The following is a 6,000-nucleotide window of genomic DNA, read 5'->3' on the forward strand; positions in this document are numbered from 1 at the left end:
GGCTTCTGACAGCAGGAGTGAAAAGAGAGGAGCAGAGCACTGGGACCCGTTTGACAAAACCCGGCTTCCCACGGGAAAGTCTTTCTCCACGTGCAGACATGCTCCCAGGTGCCTGTGGCAAGGGGAAGGAAATGCCATACACTGACCTGGAAGAGACCACAGGGCCCAGGCACAGTCTGAACCCTTCCCTCAACCCGGCGGTTTTGCTAGCAGGAGTTCAACCCCAACGAACACAGCCCGGAGACCCCTGAGGCAAAAACTTCTTCCGACGAACAATAGGCGCTTGCTGTGGTACACCAATCCCAAGAGGGGGTAGCCAGCTCAATATAATGCCACACACCCAGGTGTAAGAAACAACATTGCCCAGGCATGGTCTAAGCCCCTCACCTCGTCCCTGTGCTTTGGGGAGCCGGAGGGACACCCGAGGCCCACGGCCCTGAGACCCCTTTGCAAAAAGCCGGCTTCCCACGGAAACAGTTTTCCTGAGGTGCAGACCCTATCCCAAGTGGTTGTGGCAAGGTAAAGCAAATGCCCTCCACTTCTCTGGAAGAAACCACAGTGCCCAGCCATGTTCTAAGCCCTCCCATCCTCCCTGGGTTTCTGGCAGCAGGAGTGAAAAGAGAGGAGCAGAGCACTGGGACCCGTTTGACAAAAACCGGCTTCCCACGGGAAAGTCTTTCTCCACGTGCAGACATGCTCCCAGGTGCCTGTGGCAAGGGGAAGGAAATGCCATACACTGACCTGGAAGAGACCACAGGGCCCAGGCACAGTCTGAACCCTTCCCTCAACCCGGCGGTTTTGCTAGCAGGAGTTCAACCCCAACGAACACAGCCCGGAGACCCCTGGGGCAAAAACGGCTTCCGACGAACAATAGGTGCTTGCTGTGGAACTCCTATCCCAAGTGGGGGTAGCCAGCTCAACAAAATGCCACACACCCAGGTGTAAGAAACAACATTGCCCAGGCATGGTCTAAGCCCCTCACCTCGTCCCTGTGCTTTGGGGAGCCGGAGGGACAGCCGAGGCCCACGGCCCTGAGACCCCTTTGCAAAAAGCCGGCTTCCCACGGAGACAGTTTTCCTGAGGTGCAGACCCTCTCCCAAGTGGTTGTGGCAAGGTAAAGCAAATGCCCTCCACTTCTCTGGAAGAAACCACAGTGCCCAGCCATGTTCTAAGCCCTCCCATCCTCCCTGGGCTTCTGACAGCAGGAGTGAAAAGAGAGGAGTAGAGCACTGGGACCCGTTTGACAAAACCCGGCTTCCCACGGGAAAGTCTTTCTCCACGTGCAGACATGCTCCCAGGTGCCTGTGGCAAGGGGAAGGAAATGCCATACACTGACCTGGAAGAGACCACAGGGCCCAGGCACAGTCTGAACCCTTCCCTCAACCCGGCGGTTTTGCTAGCAGGAGTTCAACCCCAACGAACACAGCCCGGAGACCCCTGAGGCAAAAACGGCTTCCGACGAACAATAGGCGCTTGCTGTGGAAAACCAATCCCAAGAGGGGGTAGCCAGCTCAACAAAATGCCACACACCCAGGTGTAAGAAACAACATTGCCCAGGCATGGTCTAAGCCCCTCACCTCGTCCCTGTGCTTTGGGGAGCCGGAGGGACAGCCGAGGCCCACGGCCCTGAGACCCCTTTGCAAAAAGCCGGCTTCCCACGGAGACAGTTTTCCTGAGGTGCAGACCCTATCCCAAGTGGTTGTGGCAAGGTAAAGCAAATGCCCTCCACTTCTCTGGAAGAAACCACAGTGCCCAGCCATGTTCTAAGCCCTCCCATCCTCCCTGGGCTTCTGGCAGCAGGAGTGAAAAGAGAGGAGCAGAGCACTGGGACCCGTTTGACAAAACCCGGCTTCCCACGGGAAAGTCTTTCTCCACGTGCAGACATGCTCCCAGGTGCCTGTGGCAAGGGGAAGGAAATGCCATACACTGACCTGGAAGAGACCACAGGGCCCAGGCACAGTCTGAGCCCTTCCCTCAACCCGGCGGTTTTGCTAGCAGGAGTTCAACCCCAACGAACACAGCCCGGAGACCCCTGGGTCAAAAACGGCTTCCGACGAACAATAGGTGCTTGCTGTGGAACTCCTATCCCAAGTGGGGGTAGCCAGCTCAACAAAATGCCACACAGCCAGGTGTAAGAAACAACATTGCCCAGGCATGGTCTAAGCCCCTCACCTCGTCCCTGTGCTTTGGGGAGCCGGAGGGACAGCCGAGGCCCACGGCCCTGAGACCCCTTTGCAAAAAGCCGGCTTCCCACGGAGACAGTTTTCCTGAGGTGCAGACCCTATCCCAAGTGGTTGTGGCAAGGTAATGCAAATGCCCTCCACTTCTCTGCAAGAAACCACAGTGCCCAGCCATGTTCTAAGCCCTCCCATCCTCCCTGGGCTTCTGGCAGCAGGAGTGAAAAGAGAGGAGCAGAGCACTGGGACCCGTTTGACAAAACCCGGCTTCCCACGGGAAAGTCTTTCTCCACGTGCAGACATGCTCCCAGGTGCCTGGGGCAAGGGGAAGGAAATGCCATACACTGACCTGGAAGAGACCACAGGGCCCAGGCACAGTCTGAACCCTTCCCTCAACCCGGCGGTTTTGCTAGCAGGAGTTCAACCCCAACGAACACAGCCCGGAGACCCCTGGGGCAAAAACGGCTTCCGACGAACAATAGGTGCTTGCTGTGGAACTCCTATCCCAAGTGGGGTTAGCCAGCTCAACAAAATGCCACACACCCAGGTGTAAGAAACAACATTGCGCAGGCATGGTCTAAGCCCCTCACCTCGTCCCTGTGCTTTGGGGAGCCGGAGGGACAGCCGAGGCCCACGGCCCTGAGACCCCTTTGCAAAAAGCCGGCTTCCCACGGAGACAGTTTTCCTGAGGTGCAGACCCTATCCAAAGTGGTTGTGGCAAGGTAAAGCAAATGCCCTCCACTTCTCTGGAAGAAACCACAGTGCCCAGCCATGTTCTAAGCCCTCCCATCCTCCCTGGGTTTCTGGCAGCAGGAGTGAAAAGAGAGGAGCAGAGCACTGGGACCCGTTTGACAAAAACCGGCTTCCCACGGGAAAGTCTTTCTCCACGTGCAGACATGCTCCCAGGTGCCTGGGGCAAGGGGAAGGAAATGCCATACACTGACCTGGAAGAGACCACAGGGCCCAGGCACAGTCTGAACCCTTCCCTCAACCCGGCGGTTTTGCTAGCAGGAGTTCAACCCCAACGAACACAGCCCGGAGACCCCTGGGGCAAAAACGGCTTCCGACGAACAATAGGCGCTTGCTGTGGAACTCCAATCCCAAGAGGGGGTAGCCAGCTCAACAAAATGCCACACACCCAGGTGTAAGAAACAACATTGCCCAGGCATGGTCTAAGCCCCTCACCTCGTCCCTGTGCTTTGGGGAGCCGGAGGGACAGCCGAGGCCCACGGCCCTGAGACCCCTTTGCAAAAAGCCGGCTTCCCACGGAGACAGTTTTCCTGAGGTGCAGACCCTATCCCAACTGGTTGTGGCAAGGTAAAGCAAATGCCCTCCACTTCTCTGGAAGAAACCACAGTGCCCAGCCATGTTCTAAGCCCTCCCATCCTCCCTGGGCTTCTGGCAGCAGGAGTGAAAAGAGAGGAGCAGAGCACTGGGACCCGTTTGAGAAAACCCGGCTTCCCACGGGAAAGTCTTTCTCCACGTGCAGACATGCTCCCAGGTGCCTGGGGCAAGGGGAAGGAAATGCCATACACTGACCTGGAAGAGACCACAGGGCCCAGGCACAGTTTGAACCCTTCCCTCAACCCGGCGGTTTTGCTAGCAGGAGTTCAACCCCAACGAACACAGCCCGGAGACCCCTGGGGCAAAAACGGCTTCCGACGAACAATAGGTGCTTGCTGTGGAACTCCTATCCCAAGTGGCGTTAGCCAGCTCAACAAAATGCCACACACCCAGGTGTAAGAAACAACATTGCGCAGGCATGGTCTAAGCCCCTCACCTCGTCCCTGTGCTTTGGGGAGCCGGAGGGACAGCCGAGGCCCACGGCCCTGAGACCCCTTTGCAAAAAGCCGGCTTCCCACGGAGACAGTTTTCCTGAGGTGCAGACCCTATCCCAAGTGGTTGTGGCAAGGTAAAGCAAATGCCCTCCACTTCTCTGGAAGAAACCACAGTGCCCAGCCATGTTCTAAGCCCTCCCATCCTCCCTGGGCTTCTGACAGCAGGAGTGAAAAGAGAGGAGCAGAGCACTGGGACCCGTTTGACAAAACCCGGCTTCCCACGGGAAAGTCTTTCTCCACGTGCAGACATGCTCCCATGTGCCTGTGGCAAGGGGAAGGAAATGCCATACACTGACCTGGAAGAGACCACAGGGCCCAGGCACAGTCTGAACCCTTCCCTCAACCCGGCGGTTTTCCTAACAGGAGTTCAACCCCAACGAACACAGCCCGGAGACCCCTGAGGCAAAAACGGCTTCCGACGAACAATAGGCGCTTGCTGTGGAAAACCAATCCCAAGAGGGGGTAGCCAGCTCAACAAAATGCCACACAAAAAGGAGTAAGAAACAACATTGCCCAGGCATGGTCTCAGCCCCTCACCTCGTCCCTGTGCTTTGGGGAGCCGGAGGGACACCCGAGGCCCACGGCCCTGAGACCCCTTTGCAAAAAGCCGGCTTCCCACGGAGACAGTTTTCCTGAGGTGCACACCCTATCCCAAGTGGTTGTGGCCAGGTAAAGCAAATGCCCTCCACTTCTCTGGAAGAAACTACAGTGCCCAGCCGTGTTCTAAGTCCTCCCATCCTCCCTGGGCTTCTGGCAGCAGGAATGAAAAGAGAGGAGCAGAGCACTGGGACCCGTTTGAGAAAACCCGGCTTCCCACCGGAAAGTCTTTCTCCACGTGCAGACATGCTCCCAGGTGCCTGGGGCAAGGGGAAGGAAATGCCATACACTGACCTGGAAGAGACCACAGGGCCCAGGCACTGTCTGAACCCTTCCCTCAACCCGGCGGTTTTGCTAGCAGGAGTTCAACCCCAACGAACACAGCCCGGAGACCCCTGGGTCAAAAACGGCTTCCGACGAACAATAGGTGCTTGCTGTGGAACTCCTATCCCAAGTGGGGGTAGCCAGCTCAACAAAATGCCACACAGCCAGGTGTAAGAAACAACATTGCCCAGGCATGGTCTAAGCCCCTCACCTCGTCCCTGTGCTTTGGGGAGCCGGAGGGACAGCCGAGGCCCACGGCCCTGAGACCCCTTTGCAAAAAGCCGGCTTCCCACGGAGACAGTTTTCCTGAGGTGCAGACCCTATCCCAAGTGGTTGTGGCAAGGTAATGCAAATGCCCTCCACTTCTCTGCAAGAAACCACAGTGCCCAGCCATGTTCTAAGCCCTCCCATCCTCCCTGGGCTTCTGGCAGCAGGAGTGAAAAGAGAGGAGCAGAGCACTGGGACCCGTTTGACAAAAACCGGCTTCCCACGGGAAAGTCTTTCTCCACGTGCAGACATGCTCCCAGGTGCCTGTGGCAAGGGGAAGGAAATGCCATACACTGACCTGGAAGAGACCACAGGGCCCAGGCACAGTCTGAACCCTTCCCTCAACCAGGCGGTTTTGCTAGCAGGAGTTCAACCCCAACGAACACAGCCCGGAGACCCCTGGGGCAAAAACGGCTTCCGACGAACAATAGGTGCTTGCTGTGGAACTCCTATCCCAAGTGGGGTTAGCCAGCTCAACAAAATGCCACACACCCAGGTGTAAGAAACAACATTGCGCAGGCATGGTCTAAGCCCCTCACCTCGTCCCTGTGCTTTGGGGAGCCGGAGGGACAGCCGAGGCCCACGGCCCTGAGACCCCTTTGCAAAAAGCCGGCTTCCCACGGAAACATTTTTCCTGAGGTGCAGACCCTATCCCAAGTGGTTGTGGCAAGGTAAAGCAAATGCCCTCCACTTCTCTGGAAGAAACCACAGTGCCCAGCCATGTTCTAAGCCCTCCCATCCTCCCTGGGCTTGTGGCAGCAGGAGTGAAAAGAGAGGAGCAGAGCACTGGGACCTGT

The sequence above is a fragment of the Ursus arctos genome, unplaced genomic scaffold (genome assembly GCF_023065955.2).
Source record: "Ursus arctos isolate Adak ecotype North America unplaced genomic scaffold, UrsArc2.0 scaffold_16, whole genome shotgun sequence".
Lineage (NCBI taxonomy): Eukaryota > Metazoa > Chordata > Mammalia > Carnivora > Ursidae > Ursus > Ursus arctos.